The 20,229-nt window shown below is 43.2% G+C and overlaps 1 long non-coding RNA gene and 1 pseudogene across 2 annotated transcripts; one reads left to right on the top strand and one right to left on the bottom strand.

Annotated features, from left to right (window-relative positions):
• Positions 1–1,030: 1,030 nt before the first annotated feature.
• Positions 1,031–19,635, bottom strand: LOC144315711 (uncharacterized). 2 transcript variants are annotated; one of them, XR_013381507.1, is made up of 5 exons: positions 17,651–19,635; positions 7,561–7,604; positions 6,552–6,653; positions 5,573–5,700; positions 1,031–1,555 (listed from the first exon to the last, which is right to left on the bottom strand). It is a non-coding gene; the product is annotated as an uncharacterized LOC144315711 (long non-coding RNA). The 2 variants fall into 2 exon arrangements; XR_013381506.1 differs by lacking the exon at positions 1,031–1,555 and adding an exon at positions 4,690–5,319.
• On the top strand, positions 9,436–9,943 carry LOC144315313 (large ribosomal subunit protein uL6 pseudogene; annotated as a pseudogene).
• Positions 19,636–20,229: the final 594 nt, after the last annotated feature.

The raw sequence follows: 20,229 nt of genomic DNA, 5'->3' as shown, positions 1-20,229 counted from the left end.
TCATTGCTGAATTTTTACTTGCCTTCCCCACATGGGATGCCCAGATCTCAAGTACCCAGAAAGGTAGGATGAGGTCTTATCTTCCATCCATGCAGATACATGATTTGCCAAAGCCCAGTGATGGGTGGTAGCTGGCTCGATTTTCATGTCACTTCGGGGAACAGAAATCATTGCTCCCAACCCATGAAAGAGGACTGGCCACCTCCATCATGGATGACTGTGGAAGGGTGAGGGCACCCACACCTCTCTCCCCTTCTAGGCCTTCATGATTTCTTCTCTCTCAAAAGTAAAGTTTCTACTCTTTACCACTACCCTTCCCCCTACCCCACAAAACCTAGTGAGTTTAGATTTTTTTCCCCCAGAGGACAGGAAGTCATTGAACTCCAGCTCCTCAGCTTTACCCCAAGCCCAAATGAAGGAATTACCAACAGGCCAATCTACTTGATGTGGAAGGGGTGGGGCTACCTGGGTGGCTCAGTTGGTTAAGCTTCTGCCTTCCGCTCAGGTCATGATCCCAGGATCCTGAGACTGAGCTCCACACAGGTCTCCCTGCTCAGTGGGGAGCCTTCTCCCTCTCCTCCCTGTTCGTGCTCTCTCTCACTATCACTGTCGATATCTCTGTCTCTCTCTCAAATAAATAAATAAAAATATTTTTTAAAAAAAGAAATGGAAGGGGTGGGGTGGAAAACTATGAGAGAACACAGAGACTAATATGTCTAAGTGTTATCATCCTGTCACTCATTCATACTCCAGCATTTTATGGACACCTGCTTTGGAGGCAAGCACCATGCTAGCACTGGGGTCACAGATGTGACCAGAGAAAGTCCTTCTAAGTGCAGCACTCAGCCTAGTGTGTCCTAATAGAGAACACAGACATGAGGCCACCTAACATTAGGACTATGGGACAAAATAATAGAAATATGTACTCAGAGTCATAGGAGCTGACATGAGGAAGCTGCTAGCATGACCTGGGCCCCAAGGAGGACTCAGCTAGGAGGAGACCTCTAAGCCAAGACTTGAAGAATGAAGAGAATTTTGTTTGGTAGAGAAAGAGAGGAAAGGTGTAAGAAATGGGCTGGGCATCTCAGGGGAGTCTAAGAGCCAGGCCACCCTGGCCATGAGTTGGCCTGGATACAGAGTGCCCATCTGGGAGCACCGAAGGCACCACGGAGAGGGGTTTGGGAAAAAGAACAAAATACCCAGAGAAGACTTAATATGTGACATGACCTATGGTGCTTTCACCTTTTTTTTTCTTTCTGGGGTGGGGGCGGAGGTGCAATAATTAACCTTGCCTCTTCTCTTCCTCTAGTTTGGGAACGCATGGGAAATAAGACCCAAGAAACAGATGAACATCTAAATGTCAACTTTATATGGTAGATAAAAACTAGATTGGAGGAGATGGTACACATGTGCCATCCCTAGGGACTTCCTGAGATGTTCCAGCCACTGCAGACAAACATTCCCCTTGCAGCAGAGAGATCCGAACAGACTCAGAAAGCAGGTCTGGTGCATGATGAGCAGCTCTGAATATACACCCTCTGTAGGCAGGCGAGTCCTACAAGAGGATATTGTATTAGTTCACTAGGGTTGTCATAGTGAAGCATCACAGACGGGGCCTTAAACAACAGAAGGTGATTTCCTCACAGTGCTGGAGGCTGGACCTTTGAGATCAAGGTGTCTGCGAGGTTAGTTTCATCTGAGGCCTCCTTGGTTTGCACATGGCCTCCTTCCTACTGTGTCTTCACATGGCCTGTGTGGTCTGTGTGGTCCGGGGCCAGTCTGAGTGCTGTGTCCTGACCTCCCAAGTATGCCGGCCAGGGTGGACCAGGATGTACCCCCAACAACTCCATTTTTGCTTAATCCCCTATCTTTAAGGGCCTTATGTCCAGACAGTCACATTCTGAGGTACTGGGGGTTATGGCTTCAACCTGTGAATGTGGGAAGCTGGTGCTAGTGCCTGCTCAGCTCCTTCCCTCAAGCTTTCCAATCTGATGTCTTTCTTCCAGAGAGAGAGAGAGAGAGAGAGAGAGAGAGACCAGAGAGACTCTGGGCATGTAGCTCAATGGAGCCACCTCCACACAGAAACATGAGGAGCAGGGAGCCAAGGTTCCATATCACACCCCACACCCACTCCACAGGTGCTCACATTACTATTGTTTTCTGGAATAAAGAGCTATTCTCCATTTCTGTAGAGATCAAACTTGTCACAGCACTTGCATGTCCATGAAAAAAAGCATAGACAGAAAGGTAGGGGAGTTTCTAGAAATCACCTCATCCCCCTCCCTCCTTTACCCGTGAAGGAGGCCAGGTCCAGGAGGTCAAGAGGCCAGCCTGGGGCCACTCGGCCAATTAGCGGCCACCTCTACCAGATGTCACAGTTCATTTGATGTCAAGTGTCCCCAAGACAAAACTCTCTTCCCTCCCTATGCCCTCTTCTGGGAAGGGTCCATCCCAAAGGTCAGCACAACTGTTTGAAAAGGGAATGGAAGTAAAACATTCTGAGAGGGGCAGCTAACTGCTCGGAAGGGGCCACGTCCCCAGTCCACCGAGGACCCACCGTGGACTGGCCACTGGGCTGGGTCCTGCACATGTCGTGGCTGAAGAGCCTGAAGACTGAACACAGTCATTTCTCCAGCAGTGGGTGAAGAGGGAACCTTCACACGATAGAGCTGTCAGCTTGGCCCTGATTGGGGCCTCTGCTGGGCTCATTTGCTGGCACTTCTCCTCATCCTCCAGAGATCTTTCAGGGTCATCTTGGGCACTTTCCTCTCCTTTATCCTCATATTAAATTAGTTTCCTAGTCCTCTCACATCTCTTTTCCATCTCTGTTGCCACATCCCAGCCCAGGCCCTTATCGCTTCGTGCTGTCCTGGACTCATGTGTCAGGCAGGGTTGGGCCTGGAGACCCTGGAGGCAGCTAGAAGAAGGCTATCTCAGAGATCAGCCTGCAGGACGCCCTTGTTTTTTATCTCCCCTCCTGCTCCATGGCTTATGTCTTCCTTCTTATCGGTCCCCCTCACATGGACCTCCCGCCTCCTCCTTCACTGGCTCCCAGCTCCCCACTCAGCCAGTGCCCACCTGCCTACCCCTGCCCCCACCCCCTACTTCAGGTTTCAATTAACTAGCTGCCCATAGAACGATTTCAGCAAATTTATTCTCCCTGAAATAGAAGTGACCCATAACAAGACTTAATGAGATCATCCCCCAAGGAATTTAATAAGGGACAATCACTTCAGCCTGTCACACGGGTGTGTCAGCTGTGGCTGGGGGAGAACTTGGGGGAGGGGAGGCTGAGCATGGACACGCCACCTCTGGGGCCCCTGTGACAGGCAGTGGGAGTGTGGGAAACAAGGGGACATGATGGATTGGCCTGGTGGCGGGAGAACACAGAAGCACACCCTCACCTACTTCAGAGCTTTGCCAAGAACTCACAGGAAACCTGACGCCCTCCCTGACTCAGCTCCCTGTGCATCCCCCGGGGTCAGTTCCTGAGGTCATCAGCCCAAGAGCTTTAAGTGTCTGGAGATGAAAAGTGTGAGAGGGGATCTTTTGCCCCTTCCTAACCTGACAGAGACAAGGGAGGGTGCCCAGCATGGTAAAGCTGCCCTTCCAGAGCAGGGAAAGGAGAATGCTTGTTTTTCCTGCTTCTGAAAGATGATCGCTCCTGCAGCCAGGAGCAATGCCAGCTGTGGTCAGTGTCCAGTCTGGCAGCCAGGTCATCAGGGACTCAGGGTGAGTCCTCAGCTGCCTGCATTTTTTTCTGCTTGTGCACCAGAAGCCTCAATGGCACACATCCTTGGCATCCACGGCCTTTCCCCTTCATCTGCTCACCCACTAAGAAAACCACTCTCCTTCCTCCAAACACCAAAGCTTCTGGCATCTGCCCCATACATAGAATCTCCGAAGCTAGAACTGTAAAGACTCCTAGGTGTGACCAACCACTTCCCTAATTTGCAGATCAACAACTGGAGGTTAAGGGATGTCTACAATGTCCTGATTCTCTATATTGCATGACCAATTACCATATTCTAGTGGATTAAAACAATACACACTTATTAGCTCAGTTTCCATGTGTTAGAATTCTGGGTTTGGCTTATCTGGGCCCACCACTTCCCAGTTTTACTATGCTGGAATCCAGCTATCAGTTAGGGCTGCTATCTCATCAGAGTCTCAAGTGGGGAAAGATCCGTTTCCAGACCTCCTCAGGCTATTGGCAGAACTCCTCCATTGGCAGAATTTATCTTCTCATAGTTGCAGAACTGAGGTCCTGGTCTCTTGCTGGTGGTCAGCTGGATGCTCTCCATGACTAAAAGCTGCCCATAGTTCCCTGCCACATGGCCCTCTCAAGAGACCCTCTCACAGCATGGCAGCTTCTTCAAAACCAATATCTGAGAGTCTCTGACCTCAGGGAAGGTCTAGTCCCTCTTCTTTTTTTTTTTTTTATATTGATTGATTAATTGATTTGAGAGGTGGGGAAGGGGCCGGGGAGAGAATCTCAAGCAGACTCCCCACTGAGTGTAGCATGGGGCTGGATCTCAGGACCCTGAGATTGTGACTTAAGCCAAAACCAAGTCAGATGCTCAACCAATTGAGCCACCCAAGTACCCCAAACAAGTCCCTCTTTTAAAGGCTTTTATCTGATTAACTCAGGCTCACTCAGGATAATTTCCCCTTTGATTAAATAAAAAATCAACTGATTTGAGATTTTAATTTTCTTTGAAATCTCTTCATCTTTGCCATATTCTATTACTTAGAAGCAAGTCACAGGTCCTGCCCACACTCAAAGGGAGGGGATTATACAGGGCATGTATAATGCAGAAGACATGAAATCTTCGGGCCACCCTAGGGTCTGTCCACCATATCTAATGTCACATCGCTAGATAATAGGAGAGTAAGATATAGAACCTAGATTTCATATAGAAACAGGTCCTAGGGGTGAGGTCTTAATGTTCGATTTTAGGTCCTAATGTTCGATTTTAGAGAGACAATCAGGTGCTTACATCATAGACTCACAACTTACTCAGTAGAGTCTGGGACAACACCCTGTGATCAAACATTGTAGATTTCTGTAGTGGAATGCATGAGTACTCACACCAAGTGGTACGCATAGACTCAAATTGCTGGCATCGTGGTTCAGGTGAGGTTTTGCTGCCAAATGAATTCAGGTCAGATTAGTTTTGCCAAACGAATTATGAAAGACCTTTGGGTTTTTAGAGCTTCAGAAATTCTAGAAAGGGATTGCGGACATATAATAACCAACAATCATCAAGTTCTTGCCTCATGCCAGTCTTGGGCTAAGTGTTGTATAGTCTCACAGCCCTGTGGAAAAAAAAAACATTTTTGAGACACTAACCATTTTCCTCCCTTTTCCCTCTTCTCATTCAGGCGGGCTGTGCAATAACTGATGTGGGGGTGGGAGGAGGCTGGGTAGGAAAGAGCCTAAAAGTCTCTGTTGCTTATGTGTTCCCAACACTACTCAACCCCAGATTGGGATGGGGGTGTGGGGCTCTGATAAAGCACGCCAGACAGTGAAAAACAAAACAAAACAAAAAACTGGAAATAAGTTCTTTACCCTCGGCTAGGAAAGAGAAGGGCTGGGGCTTCTGGAAGCACCACCTTCACTGGGAGGACCCCAAGGGCCAGGGCTGCATGCTGCATCTAGAGAAGCGACTATCTTGAGCGGCCTCTTGTGTGCTTCTCCTGGAATGGAGAGAAGGGACATCCTAACTGGACCCTCTTTGCCTTGGGGCTGTCCTTACAGCATTCTCATAATGTTGGGCAAGTGAGGGCCCTCCCTGTAGCCAGAACAAGTCTGTTTTACCCCTGCTGATATGGGGCTGCTTCTTGAATAGATACTGCTCAATAAATGTATACTAACTCTCTTCAGTGAGGACTTGAAAGGAGGTGGGTGTGTGGGTGCCCTAGGCCCCCCACTGTGGGGGTTGCTATGCAGTTAACTTCTTCTAAAGTGTTTGGTTTGGGACACCCTTTTACCTACTGCATTATGGTCCATGTCAGTTTCCATGACATCATCCTCTGCTCTAGGGACCAGAGCCTCATGATAAATTGGTGCAATCCCCAGGCCTGAAGTGGTTTGGGTGTGCTGGGCCATGTCCCTGTTAGACAGAATCTCACCACGTGGATTAACTCTGGCCCTTGAACCCAGGGGATAGCCTCTCAAGGAATGGGCTTGTCCTCTTTCTTCCCCTGTGAAGTATTTTTTAAATGTGACTGCCCTCTGGTGGCTAAAATTACACATGTAAATGCCCCATGCCTTCAAATACAATCCAGACTAGTGTTTAGATGTCACGGCAATGAGAATTTGCTGGGCCAAGTCACTGGGTTTGTTTGGGGTTTGGGTGGGAGAGTGGGAAGTTACTCCTCTTTCTGCATTTGTTGGCACAAAAGCCAGATCTCAGGCACTGAATTGGATCTGGATCATTTTGGCTTTAAGCTTCCTAAGGGCTGGAACCACTTCTGTTCTGGCCCAGTGTTCTGTCTGAGTACCTACCAAAGGGTCTGGCATGCAGTAAGTGCCCAGAAATACTCACTGAATGAAGGGATCAGCTGCAGGCATGACTCAAAGAGAGAAAACACCACCTCATTCACTTTTCTCTTATTTTGATGCCTCTTCAACAGATGCTCCATAGATGCTAAAAAGGCATTTGAGAAAAATTCACTACATTTTATTTTTATTTTTATTTAATTTTTAATGTTTTAAAGTAGGCTCCACACCCAACACAGGGTTTGAACTCCCAACCCATGAGACCAAAAGTCAGACACTCTACTGATGGAGCCACCCAGGCCCCACTACTATTTATTTTTTAAAAACTTAATAAAATCAGGATAGGGGGACTTCTTTGACATGATGAATAAATAAGTTGGAACTAAGGCTTCAAGGTGCAATCCCTTTGGTGGAAGAATTTCTATTCAACTCAGGAACATAACAAGCTGTTCCTTTTGGAAGATTGTATGTTCCAAAGATGGCCTCAAGGATATCTTTATCCCACGTGCTTTTCTTAGAATGTAATACTAACAATTCAACCACTGTGTGGGGAGTCTGTGTTTCTTTCTTGCCCTTGACTCTGTGGGCGGTCTTTCGGGAATCTGCTTGGATAGATATAGTACAGTGTAACTGATGCTTTGTGACTTTTAAGGTTAGGTCATAACAATGCAATACACTTCTGCCTTGCTCTGTTGAGATGTTCACTCTTAAAAGGTAGCTACCATGTTGGGAAAGGAGCCCAAACTAGCCATCATGGAGTAATCACCCAGAGAAGGCATGTGTCAATGTGTCGGCTGGAGGCTGACAGCCTGAGACCCCAGCCAACAGCCAGCAAAAACTATCAGCTATGTTGAGTGAAGACATCAATGATTCCACCCCTCAGCTAGGGAATCATCCCAGCCCTTAAATCTCCTCAATTTAAGGCACCAGATAATAAGAAGCAAGGATAAGTCATGCCCACTGTGCCCTGTCCAGATTCCCCATCTATAGAATCCGTGGTTGTTTCATGCCAGTTTGGGGGTAGTTTGTTACACAACAATGACTAAAACACTTACTGTTAACATCACCACTTGATGTTACCATAACATGAGAGTACCTCCTAAGGAAAGAAACGAGAAGAATCAAAATTGACAAGGAGGAAGTAAATGTATCATTATTTGCTGTGAAGTAATTACATGATAAGAAAAGCCAAGAAAACCAACTGAAAAAGTATTAGAACAATAAGATAATTCAGTAAGGGGCTGGGTTCAAAATGAAATTTATTTCCACTTTTTACTTACATTAATGACTAATCAAAATTGTGACTCCCAATGTCAACATTTCCATAACATTGGAATCAATTATCTTTTAGAGACACCATCAAGGGAAAATACACACTGGTGGCCAGGTTAGCAAATAAAAATACCAGTTAAATATGAATTTCAGATAAACAACCAAAAAAGACCCCTGTCATACCCTGCTTCATACATTTTTCTGAGAAATCCATTTTATCCCAAACAGATATTATTGCTCAGAGAGCAAGTATAGACACCTTTCTTCTGGAATTTCTTCCTTGGGCAATGACTTTATTAGATGAACCAAGGGTTTAGAACTTTTCCCACAAGGTTTGCATCTACTTGGTGTTGAACTAAATGGGTATATTGGTACCATGTGAATGATAAAAGAAGACAGATGAATGGCAATGTTTGCACTTTTTTAAAAATTTATTTATTTTTTCAAGTAAGCTCTACACAAAAAGTGGGACTTGAACTCACAACCCCAAGATCAAGACTCTCATTGCTCTATAATGCTCTAGCCAGGTACCCCTACAATGTTTGCACTTTATATGTCCACAGTGTGGCAGAGGTCTGTAAGCCAGTTACAAACATGTGTCCAATCAATTATCAGGTTTGTGAGATGATATTTGCTTCCTATAAAAAGGATGTGAACTGAAGTATACATTTCAGACCAGATGGGGTGGTACAGAGAAATCTACATTAAAGTATAAAAGTGGACCTAAGTGGGTGGATTAATCCTTTTGCTGAGAACAACTGGAAAGGCTAGAAAAATGAAAATGAAAATTCTGCTTGAAGGCCTCAGAGATCTGCCTAAACAGCCAGCACTCAAGAAGCCAAGATTCCAGTAAGAAAGGAAACTCTAACAGCTGAGTATTATAGAGGCCAAAAGGAGCCCTCCCCCGCAAGATGGGCCATTTTGGCATAAAAACTATTCTGAGTTAAGAAGCAATCAAAACCCAGCAAATTCAGGAAAAGCTCTGAACTCCCCCAACAACTGCCTAAAATAATTCATAGAGGACCTGCTCCAGGAAGAGAGCTAACGCCATCAAGTATAGTATGACATGACCTAGGTATGGTGGGCAGGGAGGAATCTAGGAAGGCTTGTTGGATCAAACACTTCTCCATATGCCATTGTTTTCCAGTGGCCTGACAAACATTCATTTACCAAACATTTATTCTTTTTCATTGTCTTGTAAATTACATTCCATCCCCCCCCCCCTCCCTTTTTTTAAGACTTTATTCATGACAGCACACAGAGGCAAAGATACAGGCAGAGGGAGAAGCAGGCTGTCTGCCTGGAGCCTGAAGCAGGATGTGGGATTCTATCCCCAGACCCCAGGATCATGACCTGAGCCAAAGAGAGACATTCAACCACTGAATCACTCAGGTGCCCCTACATTCCTCCCTTTGAAGTCCCAGGCCTCTGCCCCTTTTCCTTGGTCCAAACTGACATATATACCCCATTTTGCCTGTTTTAGGAATTTCTATGTCTGTGTGGATTCCATATATGCAGGAAAATTTTACTTTCTCCTGTTCATCTGTCTCATATCACTTTGATTCTTAGTCTGGCTGATTTTTCCTGTCCTGAAGGGGACAGGAAATTCTTACTACCTGACCATATCTTTCCCCTTTGAGAAATGTGCTGAATCATAAATGGCGAGGGAGAGGAATGTCGAAAAGTGGGACAGTAATGCAACAGAAGTGTCTCACAAGATCCTTTTTAACGCATTTGCTACGAGGGTGAAGACAGTTCTCAGCAATCAGACTGCTGACGTTCCAGAAAACGTCCATATCGCTCTGAAGGGATGTACTGTTATTGTGAAGGGCCCCAGAGGAACCCTGTGGAGGACTTTCAACTGCATCAATGTAGATTCCAGTCTCCTTGGAAAGAAAAAGAAGAGGCCCTGAGCTGACAAATGGCAGAGATATAGAAAGGAACTGGCTACTGTTCATACTCTCTGTTGTCACAGAACATGACGGAGGGTGTTACATTGGGCGTATATTACCAGATGTGGTCTGTGTATGCTCACTTCCCTATCAGTGTTGTTATTCAGGAGAATGTTCTCTTATGGAAACCCAAAATTTCTTGGGAGAAAAATACACCCATGGGGTGCAGATGAGGCCTGGCATCATTGTTCAGTATCTTGAGCCCAGAAAGTGAGTTAATTCTTTTATATATTTTATTTATTTATTTATTCATGAGAGGCAGAGACACAGGCAAAGGGAAAAGCAGGCTCCCTGAGGGGAGCCTGATGTAGAACTTGATCCCAGTACCCCAGGATCACAACATGAGTTGAAGGCAGATGCTCAATCACTGAGCCACCCTGGTGTCCCAAAGTGAGTTAATTCTTGAAGGAAACAACATTGAGCTTGTACTGAATTCAGCTGTTTTGATTCATTAAGCCACAACAGTTAAAAACAAGGATATCAGAGAATTTCTGGATGTATCTATATTTCTGAAAAAGGAACAGTTTAGCAGGCTGATGAATAAGAGCTAAGTTTCTCAGCTACAGAAACAGCAAGATACCAGATGATTCCTCAGACTTATTTGTGATATTTTAAAGATACAATAAAAGCTGTGTCTTGATTTGGGGCAGTGGGAGGAGGAAGTGTCTAACAGGAGTAGACTCACAAGATTAGTAATCTGGAAGATAGGTGGGTAAAAATATTCAGGCTCGAGAGAGAAAAAAGACACTAAAAATTGAAAGAGAAAAAGGATGGAGAATACAGAAAAGAATGTAAGAAACATACGAGATACAGTGAGGAAGTCTAATGTGTGGGTAATTGGGAATACCAGAAAGGAAAGAGAGAATAAAGCAGAAGCAATATTCAAAGACATAATGGCTGAATGTTCTCAAATAGATAAAAAAAACTATCCAGACACTAACATAAGAAGTTCTATAAAACTTAAGAGAAGTTCAAAGAAAAATACACCTGGAATATAATGGGATTGCTGAAAACCAAAGAGAAAAATCTTAAAAAGCAGCCACAGAAAAAAAAAGGTACGTTATTTTCAAATGAATAATGTTAAGATAATAGGTGACTTCTTGGCAGAAATGATGTGTGGATAGACTCTTGTAGTGGCCCCTGTATGATCCACCCTTGAGGATGGACAGTGGTTTTCTTTTAATTAAGGGAATAAGGTAAAAAATAAAAAATAATAAGGCAAAGGTGATGAGAAGTACATAATTTCATGAATATGTGAATGATGAGATTACACAATTATGTTATATAAGATCATGGCAGGGTGCCTGGATGGCTCAGTCGGTTGAGCATCCAACTGTCAATTTTGGCTCAGGTCATGATTTCCAGTTGCATTGGCCTCCTTGTTCAATGAGGAATCTACTTGAGATTCTCTCTCTCCCTCTCCCTTTGCCCCTTCCTGACGTACATATGTGCATGCATGCTTTCTCTCTGTGTCAAATAAATAAATAAATCTTTTTTAAAAATAGAAAAAAGATTATGGCATCTGTCTACTCCCATTTCCTGGAGTCTCACCTCCCTTGCTGGCTTTCAGAAGTAAGTGGCCATACTGGAGCATCTTACTTGGCAAGGGACCTTGGGTAGCTAGCCACCCAAGAACTGTAGAACTGAAGGCAGCCTCAGCTGATAGTTAGCAAGAAACTGAAGCCCTGGGATACCTGGGTGGCTCAGTTGGTTGAGCACCCCCCTGTTGGTTTTGGCTCAGGTCATGGTCTCATGGTTCATGGGGTCGAGCCCTGCAATGGGCTCCACACTCAGCACAGAGTCTGCTTGAAGATTTTCTCCCTCTGCCCTCCTCCCACTCACGCTGGTTCGTGCACACTCTCTCTCAAATAAATACATCTTTTTTTTAAAAGATTTTATTTATTCATGAGAGACACAGAGAGAGAAAGAGGCAGAGACACAGAGAGAGAGAAGCAGGCTCTATGCAGGGAGCTTGATACGGGACTCAATCCTGGGACTCCAGGACCACAACCTGGGCTGAAGGCAGGCGCTCAACTGCTGAGCCACCCAGGTGTCCCATTAAATAAATCTTTTTTTTAAAAAAGCATATGCGCTTATAAACCTAGAGACAGAGAGACACATAACTCTAGAATATGAAGCAAACATTAAGAAGAGTTACTGAAGAAATCCAAATAGAGGGAGTCCAAAATCTCAAATTGGAAGAGAAAGAAAACTGAACTTTGTTAGAAAGAAAAGTGACAGAAAATAAAATGGCAAAGCTGAATAAAAAGAAAAGAAATCTAATCTCTGTCAATCTGATTTCCACAGAATGGAGCTACAAGAGAAGATTCAACCCAGGACTGGTAAACTAAAAGGGTTTCTTCTGCTGCAGGGATTTCTAGACATCCCCTTGTTAATTCTTCTCACTCTTCCTTAGGTAACAAAAGCCCAGATTTATCCTGTGTAACAATGTGCCCATGAAAATACTACATTTTCCAGCCCCACTTGCAGCTGGAGTTGTCCAATGTGATGTGGACATGAAAACTGGTGCTGTGGGAGCCATTAGATGACTGTGAGGTGACCTAACGCAGCAGACATTATAGGACTTGAGGATGGAAACCAATGCTAAAAAGATAGTGAATTACATAGAAAAAATCAAAGTCCCTGATGACCAGAAAGGCCCCCATCTTCATCCTGAACTGCCTGCTTCTGGTATACTACATGAAAGATAAACCTCTCTTCTGTTTGAGCCATGGCTTTGTGTTTTCTATTATGCAGTTAAATGCAATTTAAGACAGATGCAATGTCTCAGAGAAACCTCTTGGTCAATAGAGAGCATTTGGTATTGTGAACTTGTGCTAATGATCCTGGGCAGCATGAGAGCAGGTCCCCAACACAGAAATAGGTGACAAGACAGGGAGAACAAAGTTATCTATCAGGAAGGATCCAGAATCTATACATATACACAGGAAAACCTGTAGACTGGATATGTACCAAGTCTCATACAGACATGACAACTATTTTTCAAATATCTGAAGGTGCTATTTTGATGAATGAATTCCAATTGATATAAAAATGATATTCTTGGGATCCCTGGGTGGCGCAGCGGTTTGGCGCCTGCCTTTGGCCCAGGGCGTGATCCTGGGGACCCGGGATCGAATCCCACGTCGGGCTCCCGGTGCATGGAGCCTGCTTCTCCCTCTGCCTGTGTCTCTGTCTCTCTCTCTCTCTCTGTGACTATCATAAATAAATAAAAATTAAAAAAAAAATGATATTCTTGGGATCCCTGGGTGGCGCAGCGGTTTGGCGCCTGCCTTTGGCCCAGGGCGCGATCCTGGAGACCCGGGATCGAGTCCCACATCGGGCTCCCGGTGCATGGAGCCTGCTTCTCCCTCTGCCTGTGTCTCTGCCTCTCTCTCTCTCTCTCTGTGACTATCATGAATAAATAAATAAAATCTTAAAAAAAAATGATATTCTTCTTTTAAAGATTTATTTTATTATTTTATTTTTCTATTTTTTAGATTTTTAAAAAAATTATTTATTCATGAGAGACAGCGAGAGAGAGAGGCAGAGACATAGGCTGAGGGAGAAGCAGGCTCCCTGCAAGAAGCCTGATGTGGGACTCGATCCTGGGCCAAAGGCAGAGAACTCAACTGCTCAGTCATCCAGGCATCCCAGATTTGTTCATTTTAGAGAGAGAGAGAGAAGGGGGAGGCAGAGAGAGAGAATCCAAGCAAACTCCATGCTGAGTGCAGAGCCTGACGCGGGGCTCCATCTCCTGACCCTGAGACCAGGACCTGAGCCGATATCAAAGGCTGAATGTTTAGCAGACTGCACTACCCAGGCACCCCCAAAATGGTATTAATTTCTAACTTCATAGTAGGTTTTAGTTACTGTATATCTTCTCTGGGATCCCTGGGTGGCGCAGCGGTTTAGCGCCTGCCTTTGGCCCAGGGCACGATCCTGGAGACCCGGGATCGAATCCCACATCAGGCTCCCGGCGCATGGAGCCTGCTTCTCCCTCTGCCTGTGTCTCTGCCTCTCTCTCCTCTCTCTCTCTCTCTCTGTGACTATCATAAAAAAAAAAAATAATAAAAAAATAAAAATAAAAATTTACTGTATATCTTCTCAATCATTGGATACTAATTTTACAATGTTAATGTAAGGCCAGGTAAGGAAAATTGAAGCTCACTACAGTTTAGCTAAAAGCAGGTGATACAGAGGAGAGATCCTTTCGTTGGGAAAGAAATGATCTGGGTTCTAATCCCAACTTGGTCAGTAACTGGGTGTGACATCTGGGGAGTCATCTTACTTTTTTGGGCCTCAGGCTCCTGGTCTGTAAGACTAAAATTTTGACTGGACAGTCCCGTCCAGTCTGATATTCTGTGAATTTATAAACTGCCTGTCTGAGACTGAGGGAAATTCTTATTTATCTTTGAGGTCCCACAACCTAACACACAGTATTTAATAAAGCTTGTTACTAAATAAGCGAATGAATGGACTGAATGATAAGAGAGGGAGGGCCACTATTACATCCTTTGGACACCTGAGAGTTTCCATGACATCTCTAAGGTCACATTGCTAGAAGCATAAGATCTAGGCTTTGTGCTTGGTATCTAGACATGCTGTAGGAAATCTGGATCCTGAAAGGGCAGAGAGAACAATTCTCTTTCCCAACGCAGCAGAGGCAGGCTGTCAGCCCACGACCGTGGCTGCAGAATTTAAAGAAAACTGTCAATGTGAGAGCTGGGAGCTGTAAGATAAACCTAAAAATATATATCTGTACAACACGAGAGGAAGCCAAGGTCAGAAGGACATGTGTGCAGCATGGTACTAAATACAGCAGGCAGAGTGGCTTCTTTCGGTGGTGTCTCATCAAAACCAGGACCTTGAGGTACAGGGTCCTAGCCAGACGGTGGTACGCCGTCTGTCACGTGCTCCCCTGATCAATCACAAGGAAAAGATCCCCTGGCAACCAAGCAGACTCCAAGGACATCCACACGCACAGTCCTCAGTTCTAAAATAGCTTCAGACACATTTTGATGAGGAATATCTTTTCATTCATGCTACACTTCTTACCCAATATTGAGCTTCAACATACCTCCTAAGCAGCAGAAACTGTAATAGCTAATCCCATTCTGCTGGTAACTCGAGCCCCTGCCTAGGCCACAGCTTCTTAATTTAGTAATAGGCAAAGGCAACCCTATTGCCAGTACTGCCCTTCCCACAGGGCAGAACATGGGGCGAAGCTGAGTGACTCTTCAAGGCTTGGACCCCAAATGCGTAGTCTCTTGATGTGTGCCGCCCTGGCTGGACTAGCTCAGACAGCTGAATTTGGAGGAGAAATGTTTCATAGACCTAGAAAGAAGGGTCTACCAAAACAGTAAAAGCAAAATGGTCAAAACCAGGTATCAAAAGCTGGCTTCAGAGAGAGACAATTACACACAAGGTATGGTCTCGGGTTGGAAAAACAATGGTTAGGAAGCACATTGTGTTAATTATTTATTTTTTTAGGAACTTTTTATGCACCTGAGCAACCCACATTTTTTTTTAGAAGATTTTATTTTTTTATGTAATCTCTACACCCAATGTGGATGTCCTTAAAACTTGAACTTACAACTCTGAGATCAAGAGCCACATATCCTGTCAAATGAGGCAGCCAGCCACCGTCCCCCACCATTTTTTTTTAAAGTAAGCTTTACACCCAACGTGGCGCCCAAACTCATGACCCAGAGACCAAGCCACTCAGGTGTCCCTGAATACCCCACATTTTTAAAGATTGAAGTAAAATTAACATACAGTGTTCTATTAATTTCAGGTGTACAACATAATGATTCAACAATTCTGTACATTATTTAGTGCTCACCATGGTGAGGGCAGTGAGTCATCATCTGTCACCAAACAACATTTTTACAATCTTATTGATATATTCCCTATGCTGCACGTTTCACCTCTGTGACTTATTTATTTTGTAACTGGAAGTTTATATCTCTTAATCCCCTTTATCTATTTCACCCATCCCTCCACCCATGAAGCACACTATTCAGACAACTAGAGAAATTTGAATAGAGACTATATATTAGATAGTAATATTTTATCAATGTTAAATTTCCTGAATTTGACCATTTTACTATGATCATCTAAGAAGGTCTCTGTGCTTAGGAGATCAATGCAGAAGTCTTTAGGGGTAAAGCAGTGGCTCTCTATAGATAGACATACAGCCCAGGGGTGAGAATTAGAGACAAAAAAAGAGACGCCCCATTTCACACACTGATCCATATGGGTATATTTGACATTTCCAGAAAATATGCAGGTTAGAGATCTGGAAATGGAATTAGAACAAAAGTTTTAATTCTGGGCTCCTTTGGATATTTGCTTGCCCATACACCACATCCACTCCCCTTAATTTCACCTGCAAATAGAAATAGCTCTACTGGGATCCCTGGGTGGCGCAGCGGTTTGGCACCTGCCTTTGGCCCAGGGCGCGATCCTGGAGACCCGGGATCGAATCCCACATCGGGCTCCTGGTGCATGGAGCCTGCTTCTCCCTCTGCCTGTGTGTCTCTCTCTCTCTCTCTATCATAAATAAATAAAAATTAAAAAAAAAGAAACAGCTCTACTTTTTTTTTTAATCTGCATACCTTTTCTTCAACAGTTTTATTGAGATTTAATTCACATACCATACAATTCACCCATTTAAAGTATATAATCTGGGGCACCTGGGTGGCTCAGTTGGTTAAGTGTCCGACTGTTGATATTAACTCGGGTCTTGAGTTCAAGCCCTGCATTGGGCTTAAAGACCAGTGTGGAGTCTACTTAGAAATAATAAATATATATATAAATAAAGTATATAATTCAATGGTTTCTGATATATTCACATGCAACCATTACCTCAAAAGGAACTCTGTGCCCTTTAGCTATGACTCCATATCTCTCATCTCCTCAACCCTAAGCACCATCAATTTCCTTTCTTTCTCTATACATTTCTGAACATTTCATGGGAATGTTATCCTATAACTGATAACATAGGTCTGATAACTGATAACTGATATAGGTCTTTTCTGACTGACTTCTTTCACTTAGCATAATGACTTCAGGGTTCATCCATAGTGTAGCACATATCAGTACTTCATTCCTTTTTATGGCTGAATAATATTCCATTGTAGGGATAAACCACATTTTGTTTGTCTACTCATCAGATGGTTGGCATCTGGGTTGTTATGAATAATGCTAATGTAAACATTCACATGTAAGTTTTTGTGTGGATGTGTTTTTATTTCTCTTGGGGTATATACCTAAGAGTTGAATTGTTGGGTCACAGAGTAATTAATCATTTGAGATCTTGCCTGTTTTCTGAAACGACTATACCATTTTATTCCTACCATTACTATATGAGGGTTCCAATTTGTCCATATCTTCACCAACACTTATTTTTAATTTAACATTTTTTAAAATTCTAGCCATCTGAGTATGAGGTATGTGGTTTTGATTTTTACTTCCCCAATAACTAATGATGTTAAGCATCTTTCCATGTGCTTATTTGGGCATTTATATGTCTTCACTGGAGAAATGTCTACTCAAATCCCTTCCCGTTTTTTAAATTGGGATGTTTGCCTTTTATTATTAAGTTGTAAGAGTTTTTATAGATTCTGCATATAAATCCTATATCAGACATGTGATTTGCAAACATTTTCCCCCATCCTGCGGATTGTCTATTCACTTTTTTTCCCCTAAAGATTTTATTTTAAATAGTCACTCACTCAACGTGGGGCGTGAACTTACAACCCAGAGATCAAGAGTCACACGCTCCACCTACTGAGCCAGCCAGGCACCCCCTATTCACTTTCTTAATAATGTCCTTTGAAACACAAAAGATTTGAAGTTTCATGAAGTCCAGTTCATCTATCTCCATACAGTAAGCTGGGGCAGTCATAGGGCTCACCTTGTTTTTTTCTCTTCTCTTATAAATTAATGTCCTGTGCTTCTTTGTTATTCAATATATGAAGACTGTAGTTTCCTATTTTTTGTTTGTTTTTCTGTATAAAGCAAGACAATCAATGTGATCATTCTTCTGCATCAGTCAGAAGCAGAAACCCAAGTTTTGATACAGTTTTCACTATTGTTCAGTTCTAAATATTTTCTAATTTATATTATTATTTGAGTTATAGGTTATTTAGAATGTATTTCTTAAATTCCAAACATATAACTTTTTAGTTATTTTTATCTAATTGCATTGTGATGAGAGAATATGGTATATATGATTTCAGTGCTCCTCTAGTGGTTGAGCTTTTTTTTACTGCCCACTATTTGGACTTTTTTTTTTTTTAGGTAAGCTCCATACCCAGTGTGGGGCTTGAACTCATGATCTGGAGCTCAGGAGTCACATGCTCTACCGACTGAGCCAGCCAGGCACCCCTGGACAATTTTTATAAATGTTCTGGATTCACCTAAAAAGAACATGTTTTCCATGGCAGTTTGGTATAGGATTCTTTTTATGTCCTTTGGATCAAGTTTGTTAATTATGTTGTTTCAATATTCTGTATCTTCGCTGATTTTTTTCTGCTTGCTCTATCACTTACTGAGAGACGTATGTAATGTATCATACTTGTGAATCCATCTATCCTTACTTTTAAGATATTTCGCTCATGTATAGCATACACTTACAGGTTTTTTTATTTTTTATTTTTATTTTTATTTTTTTTTCAGGTTTTTTTAAAAAACCTTTCTGTCTTCATCTTTTAACTAAGGGATTTTCTCGTTTACACCTAATATAATGTTAAGTTTTATAAAATTATGCTGGTACCAAATTTCCTTGATTTTTACAGTGTGTTGTTTTTTGCTCTCCTTTTACTTTTTTTTTTTTAAGATTTTTATTTATTTATTTTTTCATGAGAGACAGAGAGAGAGAGAGAGAGAGAGGCAGAGACACAGGCAGAGGGAGAACTGCTGCTATGCAGGGAGCCTGATGTGGGACTCGATCCCTGGACTCCAGGATCACACTCTGGGCCGAAGGCAGGTGCTAAACCACTGAACCACCCTGGGATCCCCTCCTTTTATTTTGAACATTAATTTCACAAACTACTTTTATCAATTATCTACTGTGGCAAGCAACCAGCCCAAAACTTCAAACAAACTTCAAACAATAATCATTTATTATTTCTCATGATATTATGGATTGATTTTGTGGGCTTCTGGCCTGGGCCAGCTTGGTTGATCTCTGCAATCTGCTGGTGACTTGGCCAGGGCCAGATGGTCTAAGAAGGCCTCATTCACATAGCTGGCAGTTGGCAGCCTCCTTGGTCTTGGGTGGGGGCAGGGCTCAGTTAGAATCACTTATTCTGCTCCATGCAGTATTTCATCCTCCAACAGCCCAAGCTTCTTTACATAGAGGTTTCAGAATTCCAGAGCCATAAGAGAGGGCAAGTTCTGAATACAACTTTTAATCCTCTGCTGTTGTTACATTTGCTATTGTCTCCTCGGTCAAACAAATCATAAGGCCAAGGCAGAAAGAAGAGATGGAGATACAGACTTCAAGGAAATACAAACGTCTTTTGTATACCCACATATTCGTGGGAAAAGAGAGGGAGAAGCACCTGGGTGGCTCAGTGGTTGAGTGTCTGCCTTTGGCTCAGGTCGTGATCCCAGGGTCCTGGGATCGAGTTCCGTATCAGGCTGCCTATAAGGCAGCCTTCCCTCTGCCTGTGTCTCTGCCCCTCTCTCTGTGTCTCTCATGAATAAATAAATAAAATCTTAAAAAAAAAAAAAGGAGGGAAAATTTTAAGGTCATTTAGATAAACTTTAAAAAATTGATTGCAGGGATCCCTGGGTGGCGCAGCGGTTTGGCGCCTGCCTTTGGCCCAGGGCGCGATCCTGGAGACCGGGGATCGAATCCCGTGTCGGGCTCCCTGCATGGAGCCTGCTTCTCCCTCTGCCTGTGTCTCTGCCTCTCTCTCTCTCTCTCTCTCTCTCTCTGTGACTATCATGAATAAATAAATAAAAATCTTTTTTTTTAATAAAAATCTTTAAAAAATTGCAAATAAAGCTCTTTTTAACTGATTGCTTTTTTTTTTTTTTAAGATTTTATTTATTTAGGCTCCCCCACAGGGAGTCTGCTTCTCCCTCTGCCTGGGTCTCTGCCTCTCTCTCTCTCTCTCTCTCTCATGAATAAATAAATAAAATCTTTAAACAAAACACAAAACCAAAAACAGTAAGGCTTTGGGGCACCTGACTGGCTCAGTTTTAAGCACCTGCTTTCAGTTCAGGTCATGATCCTGGGGTCCTGGGATTGAGCCTCCCTGCTCAGTGGGGAGCCTGCTTCTCCCTCTCCCTCTGCTGCTCCCCCTGCTTAGGCTCTCTCATTCTCTCTCAAATACATACATACATACATAAAATCTAAAAATAAAATTAAAGCTTCTCCTTGGTTCTTTTTTCTTTTCTTTTTTTCTTTAACATTTAAATCTTTGATCTTTGGGATTATCCTGACATAAGGTGTGAAGTAAGGATCTAGCACCATGTGTTGAA

The sequence above is a fragment of the Canis aureus genome, chromosome 6 (genome assembly GCF_053574225.1).
Source record: "Canis aureus isolate CA01 chromosome 6, VMU_Caureus_v.1.0, whole genome shotgun sequence".
Classification (NCBI taxonomy): domain Eukaryota; kingdom Metazoa; phylum Chordata; class Mammalia; order Carnivora; family Canidae; genus Canis; species Canis aureus.
This window is presented reverse-complemented; position numbering and strand designations above follow the sequence as displayed.